We start from the raw sequence: 9,400 nt of genomic DNA, 5'->3' as shown, positions 1-9,400 counted from the left end.
CTTCACACCTATTCCATTTAAAATCAAAGAAACTAATTGAACAAATAAGTAATATAAATATTTTTTTAATAAATAATTTAACAATGTAAACAAAGTAATAAAATACATTTAATCATATTTGAAATGAGTTCTTATACTATACTAGTATAAGAACTCATTGATATTTGCTTGTGGTTGGAAGATCATAAAAGAAGAAGACAAAATTTTCGAAAAAAAACGTCAGTTTTCAAAACTTTAAGGCCATTGGGTGAACTTTAAAACATTTTCAAAATTTAACAATCATTACTTTTTACCCAAATGCAATACGATTTTTAGCCTATTGGAGCTTAACATTCCCCCAAGTTATAAATGAATGTCTAATATATTTAAATGTTATATTATATCTAATATACCTATTAACTTTAATTATATTTCTTTAAAAGAAAAACGGAATTTGATAAATCCAATAAGAATTTATTAATTAAAAATGTATTTATAATTTCTTATGAGAATTAGTGGCTATTAAATTCTTTGTATATATTCTTCTTCATTCCTCTTTCTCTCTTGTTTATTAATTTTAGCATCCAAGGTCAATTATAACGCAATACCCCCATATTTATTTTTACAAAACCTCAACTAAAAAAAAAGAAAAAAATTTATTAATTTATAGAAACTTCCTAAATATTTGGTAAAGCGCAGGTAAAAACTTAATATATAATAATGAAGATAAATCAGGAATATTGGTTGAAAGAACAGCAGAAATTATGTTATTATGAAGATACAAACATTAAAAAAAATGTATCCTTATGCTCAGCAATGTAATACATGTGTAGCCTTTTTCTTGAAATTTTAGTTTGTTCTATTAACTATCAATGTAGATATATCTTTAAAGCCAATCAAACTCACTGAAGGTTTAACCAATGAGTTATTATCCTATAGTATACGAAGTCTTTGGTTTAACTCTTTCAGTAATTGAAAAGAAAATGAAAGATAATTATAGTCAATTCTTGATCTTTTTGATCAAATTATAAATAATAAGAAATATTTTTTTAAATAACTTCAATAAGTTCGCCGGAATTTGATGGACACCCTTGGGTGTGAACGGTAGTTTTTTATTATGTATAATTCTTATGAGTTAAAATAACCAGTTAGATTTTCTATATTTTTGCTTGCACAGTTTCGTTTTTTTGTTTAAACTTCGGTAAATGTCCAACATTTTTTTGATTTTTTACTTGCTAATATGGCTACTAATAAAACTTTAATATGAATACTCGAAATTCTAAATGAACAAAAAACAAAAAATACAAAGTCTATTCCTGAAGACATTTTTTAAATTTGATAAAAAAAAAAGGAAACTATAATTTTCAAACCCAGTAGGACAAAAGTGTCCCTACGATTTTAAACTGGCATAACTTTTGCATTTTTTATCGAAACAAAGCTAAATTTTCAAAAATTATTCCCAATACTATAGAAATATTAAAACAACTATAAAAAATTTGAACTATCCATACATGAAAAGTAAATGATAGGTAGAATATTATTTTATCGAATTCCAAAAAATGACATTTTTGGAAGACTTATATTGCGCGAACATAAACTGATATGATTAAATATTTGTTACAAATTTTAGTGATCTAATATTACTCTTTCTAGTTAAACTATTCAGTGGTTAATGATGTGAATTTAAAAAAGGAGTATTTGTGAAGTTTTATTATATGAGACACATGTGTTCGCGTGAGTCTCTAGAAGACAACTAATTCATTTGTTTTTAACGTGTAAATAAAATAGGGAGATCCCATCATCTCTTTCAAATTTACAGGTGATAAAAACATATAAATTAATGTAAATTTAATCAAACGTATCACTATTACACAACGTGACATACTTCGACCAACTGTTTTTATAATAACTGTAAATAGCTCATATGAACAAATTAACTCCAACAAGTTGATAAATGGATATGAGTACCAAGATTTAAACATAAAATGCATGCTATACGCCGATGACGTTACAGTATTTTTATCAGGTGACTCTACCGCACTGAAAAAGTTGATTTGCGAACTCCTTGAGAAACTGGATGACTTCAAAAAAGACTCTGGCCTATCGATTAATGTCCAAAGTTCCCATATAATTACAACAGCTGAAGATTATTTGCTGCAAGCGTATCCAAAAATTTTATATACGACCTCAACAAAGTTGCTAGGAATCCATGTGTCCTCGACAGAAGAAGAAGGCATAAAAAAATTTATCATGAAGTTATTTTACAAATAACTAAATATACAACATTTTACCGTAAATTTGAGTTCAATTTCTTATAAAAAGTTACGACTTGGAATGCAAATATATTTGCAAGGATAGTCTATCTTCTTCGATTCATCCCTTTCACAGAAGAAATTAGAGAAGACATTACCATGATAAAAGACAGTGCATCTGGAATGAAAAAAACACCTTATATATCGGAAAAAATACTTCATACTCCAGTTAGGGACTGGGGGTTGGATTATGTAATACCTAAATACAGTGGAAGTCCTTAAACTATTCCTGGCTTAGACGATTAAGGTTGAGTCCGGATTTCTGGGCTAAAAGAATAAGAAATTATTTTAAGAACAACACAGGCTATTATTTTAAAGGAATGGGTCCAGGAGAGCTTTTTTCAACCATAAACAAGAATGAGACTTACTGGAAAGGGCTATTGTCTTCTAGGAATTCCTTTTTGTTGGCTACTCTGCCACCGTTGGGAGATAATGAGCCTGTAATCTTTAATGACCTCTTCAAAAGTAGAGATGAGCTAATAAAGCATTCGGGAATTGTCTACTCAGGGTAAATTAACTCCTTCCTATGGCTGTCTTCTTTAAATTTTGTTACGGCTAACCGTATCATTTCCATGCGACATATATATATATAAAAAGGAAGTCCACACACCCCATTTTATATTGCGTTGGAGGCTCTTAATATACAATATGTTCAAAAGGAGCTCGTGAAAATGAAAGTATCAAAAACCCCCATTCTTTTAGTTTCCAAACGACTCCAAAAGCTGAATAAGACGAATACGGGGATCGATAAAATGGGATGGAGATCGGTCATGAGAAACCAATTCAACGATTCAAGAGAGAGATGGCTAAGATCTCTTCTCGCTACGTCAACATTGTTCACCAAAAAGTCGAAAAAAGATTAAACGGAGAGGCTCTGCTCTTTCTGTCAGGATCGCAAGGAGTCATCCTTTCATCTTTTTTATGAATGCAGTAGAGTGATTGATGCCTGCAAGGAACAGAAAACAGAACAGAAAATTAGGGATCCACTCGGAATAGAACTAAAAAACGAAGATTGGGCAGTGGCTATGCCACTGACGACTCGGGCTCACCTAAAGGGTGATGCAGTCATCGCAAGAGTTATTTGTACTTTATACTTCACCCGGACTATGGAATCTAAAATAAGGACGACAGGTCTCGATGATTTCATTGACGGACAATTAAGGGTGCTTCAACAGTTTTAACTAATGGTGTTTATGGATAATTATTTATGAGAACTGGGTCCTAATCTTCTCTTCTTTAGTCACGTGGTAGCTTGCCTATCAGATCTACCGGTTTTAATATGTTATATATATATGTATATTGAAGAGGGGAAGGGAGGGATTAATAATTATTTCAAATATAATATAGAATGTTAATTATTGTTATATTTTCTTCCTATGTGCTTTTAACCGTATTACTAAATTTTTGTCAACTCATATGATTCAATATTATGTGTAGAAGAATAAATGGCTAGATAATTTAAAAAAAAAAATACAATGGTCAGTCTAAAATCCTAATCTAAACCCTATTGAGAATCTATGGAATACATTGAAGAAAGCAGTGTGGAAAAGACATCCAACAACTCTCGATGATGACCTTTGGAGATTCTGGCAAGAAGAGTGGGCCAAAATCGATTCCAGTGTTTGCATCAATTTGGTAAGTACTTATCCCAAGCGTATTCAATATTTTGTAGAAAGCCAGAATCCATCTCAAAAAATATTAAGTATTTTTTCTCTTTGGATATGAATACTAATAACACGCCGAAAATGATATTTTGTTAATTTACTACAAAAAATGAATAAATTATTATAATGGAGTAGTTTTTGATTGACTAGGAATATTGTAAATGAGTTAGTTGATCAACAACATGAACATCTAATTATATTTTTGTGAGGGCACGAATAGTTTTGGGCTCAACTGTATAGTAGTCATTACATAGTATTAAGTTTGTTACTGTTTATTAAAAATAATTGTTAAATACATTGTAAACTAAACTACCTTGAGGCCTTGCAAACCATGTTTTGTACTTTTTACAATTGAAATCTGGGTTCGTTTCTTGAACTACGTAGACACAAATAATTTCTAAAAGAAGTTGACGAAAGATAACATAAAATTTATATTTTATTAAGTCATGAAATGCCCTATCTATCCAATGTTTCTTAAATATTTCCGTATTGAATTTGAAAAGAAGATTTTTACCAATTCCTGAATATTCCAATAACACAATGTACTTCTTTTTCTTTTAAAAAGTTTAAGTTTAAATTGAATCTGGAGATTAATTTTTTTTTCTTATTTTTATGCCAGCCTATATCAAGAAGAAATTTATTTCATTATTACTTAGGTACAATTTCTGATATATAAATTTGGATACACAAAAACACCTTTGCCTAAGGATTTTACTGGTATATTATAAATACATCAGAGAGCAATAACAAAAACTAACAGAAACAATTCTCCTTATATAAATGAACACGCCTGCAATATTTCAGTAATAATACAACAATGTTATTTCAAAAATATGATAAATATCAATGGGAACTATATTTATACAGTGAGTATTTTTCATAAATTCAGGAATATATACATACACACAGATAAACATAGCTTTATTGAATTTATTATGTAGCTGAGCTAAACTTATTTGAAGAAATCTCTGTTTTAAATGTTCCACATATTTTTGTTTGGCATGATCGATCTGCCAAGTGGAGTCATTTAAAAATGTACAGCAATATGTATATTTCAAAGTGGATCTTCCTTGCATCTCTCAGCTTTTCCTTAAATATACAGATAAATAGGTTATAGAATAAATAATAGATTGTCAATTGTGTTTCTTTCCAATAATTAAAATTTATCCGAATTAGCAAGGTTAAGCAGGTCAGCGTTCAGAACACTAATCTGGAATAAAAACAGATAGATTTATACCTAAATAAATTTAATTTTCCATAAAATTAAAGCATGCTGTTGGTAAATTATCCCTAAATATGGTTTACAGATAGTTATAATGTGTTTCAATGAAAATGGAATACTGACTAAATATATATAACTACATTTTTTTTTTAAATAGTGGTCCTATTAACATTTTTATAAGTTGAAATATTAATCATTGCTTAATTATCCATGACACTATTGTTCATAATTACTATTATTCATTATAATGTTTATTTGATATAAATAAATATAACTTTAAATGTAAAAAAAAATTGGTATAATGACAAAATCTAAAAACAAAATATGTTTAAGAAATTGCAGTTTATTTATTTATTAAAGAAAAAATACTTTTTTTATCAAAAAATATTTTCCCACCTTATAATTTTTTTATAAAAGTTTGTTTATCTTGCCTTAAAAAAACCAAATCTTCTTTTAACTCTTTTGACATTTTGACGGATTGCAAATTAAATAAGAATTGAAAGTTATTTGTTATACATTTTCGACTGTTTCATTAATGAAAATGTATTTTTATCTTTAAAACAATGCTAAAATATCATGTAGAATTGCAGTTTTATTATTCAATTATCATCAAATCTAAATTTGTGTTGAATTTCATGAGAAAAGGGATAAAGGAAAATAAAAGTTATTTTTAATAAAAGTTTTTTGTTATTATGTGGAAATAAAAGTACAACAAAATATTTTCGTAATAATATATTTATAAATGTGCATGTATACACATACAGTGATATTCCAGAATGAGAAAAACTTTGTTTCCATGTGATAGTAAAAAATGAGTATTTGTCCTCCATTTTTATAGCGAGTGATGACGTCAGTTATTGGAAAGAAGTTTATTTGCCTTTGTTTCTCCAAAAAGTTCATTCCTAAAATATTCATATTATGATAATAGATGTAGTAACATGCCTTGTCCGGATTTATTTGGCGTAGACGAGCTGAAAAAACTTTGATTTAATATTATAAAAGATAACTAAAAAATCTTCTGTCTTAATCTCCGTTTTTCATGCTCACACTCCCTTGTTGCTACTCAATACTGAGTTGTTCCCTCCTCAAAAAAAAAAAAAAATAATGACGACTTCTTAAGAATTAAAAAAAAAATGATTTATTGAGCCAAAGGGTACTTTGGCTCGTTTCTAAACCTCATCTCAAGTCACATTATTTTTTTAAAATTTTATGTACAGTATATCACACTTTTTTGTTTCTTTTTTAAAATGAGTTGAATTAAACAATTGTAGGATTTAATTCATTTTTATATTGCAGCGCTGTATATTTTATACAACCATTAACATATAATGTAAATGTATATTAATTTTGATAAAGATCGAAATTAATATTATACAAGGCTCCCTGTGTATTTTAGTCTTTTTTTCTTCTTTATACTGAATTCGGAAATTGATATACATACTGGATCACTTTATACAATGCACCCTGTATACACGCACAATGTTGCTTTTGAAAAGCCTGCAAAATTTTATTTATATGACAATATTGTAATTTTTAGATAAAAAATATGGACTTGAATATGATATACCTTCAACAGGATGTACGATATACAATGTACTCTGTATACATGGCTGATAGTATATACAAAACCCCTGAGATATTTCATTAATAGGGCATGAATGTTGTTTACTTATATTAGTTTTTAAACAAGGCAACAGTTAGTTACGCCGTATTACAGAAAGATAATTCAACTCCCTGAATAATAATTATCATTATCCGGCCAAGGACAACTAGTTTATAAAGGACTTCAAACGAAATTGAGTAGCCTGTTGACTAAAGTCCTTTAATTTCATTAGTTTTAACTCATTATTATTTGAAACGATATGAAAGCAAGCTTAGAGTCCCCACTCTGTACAACAGATGATAAATGCTTGTACTGTATTTGACTTCATGCTTCCAGACCCTCAACTTTGCTAGTATTTTGAATTAATACTTTTGAAAACACAAAAATAAAATAAAATACTATGTGATTCATCTACTTAATCAGCAACGAAAATTAGTCGTTTAAGTCCCTGATCCTCTCTCTTTGCACACCAAATTACTGAAAACCTCCTTGTAAGACAACTCATTCATATGAATGAGACAAATATTGAAGTAAAAAGTCTAGCGGAGAACTAAAGATGGGTTAGAGAAAAAACCTGCAGGAACCACTTTTACAAACTCAATCATAGTTATTAATTTAATATCTACATTATTTAGATGTATTCCTTATTGGTTAATGATTTATCCCCTTATAAAACATTTGATTACCAGCGGTTATTACACTTTAGAATAAATATCTTCATTTCTTTTGAAAGATAAACCTTAATATTTTCAAAATATCTAAGCTTAGAATTAGTTAATTTTTTTTTAAATCCTATAAATCAAGTTTGAAATACATATGTAATATAATATGAAAACCTAAAAAAATAAATATTTTATAGCCTTTTAAAATAAATTTATCAAGGGTTCCATTGGATCAAGATAGTATTGTCTAGTAAATGTGTCATCAATCCTCTCTCATTTTAATGATTGATCTTTCCAATTTTGTTAGTAATATAGTGACTTCTTATTTTTCCTTAATCCCAAATCATCCAAGTGTAATAAACCTATAAATGACAAATATTCTATAATTTTTACGCCTTCGTATCAAATAATTCAGAAGCCCTAATTATTCTTTAAATATAGATATAAATGTTTGTATTGTACAAGAGAAATTTAGTAAAGAAAAAGGTATTGTTGTATATTTTGTTTTCAAAAGGATAGAAATTGCTTCTAAAAATATGAGTTGTAAATTATATTATAATTCATTCTAGAAAATAGTATAAATATTTGGGTATTTATCTTAAATTAAAACAAATTGTTTGCAATTCTATAACCTATAATTGTTTTGTCAAATAGGATCTGAAATATAAGTATTTGAAATAACTAATCAACACGAAATAAAAATATACTTAAATTTGTTTAAGTTAAACAACTATTTTCCCACCTGAATGGACATAAGTGTCCCATTATTTTCTTAGTATAAGAGATGAGCTATATTTAAAAAAAATTAATTTGTATAATGTCAGTATGTTTCTAGAGACATAAAAAATTATCATTCAACAAAAAATACTTTCATATATTATAAGGGATTGAATGGTTTAAAAATTATTTAAATTTTACATATTTACAAAATACCTTCTTTATAGAATAGGAATTCATAACTTACTTGTCAATTAAATATTTTATAATATATTGATCAGCAATAGGTTACACGGTGTTGCTTGGATAAGAGTTTATTATATAAAATGTATTATTGTGAATTTAAAAAAAAAGTGTTATAGACTTAAAAAAACGTAACAACATCAATGCAAAAAAAAAAAAAATTGTCTAGATAAGAAGTCCATCTCTAATTTTTGTCAAAAAATCGATAAAAAACTTTTTTGCACTTATTTTGCGAAAAAAGTAGTATTAAAATTTATGGACATTTAAAAAAAAAAATTCGTGGGAGCAAAAACAAAAAAGTTATGAAGAATAATGTCGTCAAAAAAATAACACTCGATAATTGTTTCATTTTTGCAAATGTTGCAAAAATTATTAAATAAAATGTTCTGGAAATAGAATATATTATATTGTTAAATTTTTAGTATTTTATGCCTAAGATAAATCGTTTTGTGGCATTTCTTCCTAAAAATTGAAAATTGATGTTTGATAAAAAAAAAGTGAAAAATGAAACGAAATGACAAATTATTCAAAAAATGACTAATATTAAGTTAAATATCAATTTTTATGTTTTAATATATTTACAGACAATTTTTTGGAAACTTTATTGTGTCTACAAATCCAATATTCCATCGTCTTCCTGCTTTTTTTTTTTTCGGCCAAAAAAAAAAAGTTTCTTATTTTGCAAATTACTTTTTTGATTTGAATTTATTTTCTAAAAACTTCCTTAGTCGTACTTTTTTTTTTTTAAAGCTAATCACTTCTAGATTTAGAGTTCAATTCCCTATTTAGTCTCTCCTTGAGCTCTTTTTGTGTGTGTGTGGGGTTTGGGTATTAAAAAAATTAGCAACCCACTCTTAACCTGATCAGTATTAAAATACATAACAATACGAAGTTTTATCCTCATAGGCCCAACGGTGTGGACACCAATAAAAGACACACACACACATTTAATTTTATATGTATATGATTCCTCAAAAATCCAGATCAAACAAACACTT

At 27.5% G+C, this 9,400-nt stretch overlaps 1 protein-coding gene and 1 long non-coding RNA gene across 5 annotated transcripts in view; one reads left to right on the top strand and one right to left on the bottom strand.

Annotated features, from left to right (window-relative positions):
- Nucleotides 1-432: 432 nt before the first annotated feature.
- LOC121129211 (uncharacterized) lies at nt 433-2,264 on the bottom strand. The gene is made up of 2 exons (XR_005868368.1): nt 1,948-2,264; nt 433-615 (listed from the first exon to the last, which is right to left on the bottom strand). It is a non-coding gene; the product is annotated as an uncharacterized lncRNA (long non-coding RNA).
- A 1,318-nt stretch (nt 2,265-3,582) lies between these two features.
- Nucleotides 3,583-9,400, top strand: part of LOC121129210 (patched domain-containing protein 3) — a 185,443-nt gene continuing 179,625 nt past the window's right edge. For all 4 annotated transcript variants that reach the window (XR_005868367.2, XM_040724912.2, XM_040724913.2 and 1 more), the window contains exon 1: nt 3,583-3,926. The gene's annotated coding sequence lies outside the window, so the exon portion shown is untranslated. The remainder of the gene's footprint in view (nt 3,927-9,400) is intronic.

Source organism: Lepeophtheirus salmonis, chromosome 14 (assembly GCF_016086655.4).
Source record: "Lepeophtheirus salmonis chromosome 14, UVic_Lsal_1.4, whole genome shotgun sequence".
Classification (NCBI taxonomy): Eukaryota; Metazoa; Arthropoda; class Copepoda; order Siphonostomatoida; family Caligidae; genus Lepeophtheirus; species Lepeophtheirus salmonis.
This window is presented reverse-complemented; position numbering and strand designations above follow the sequence as displayed.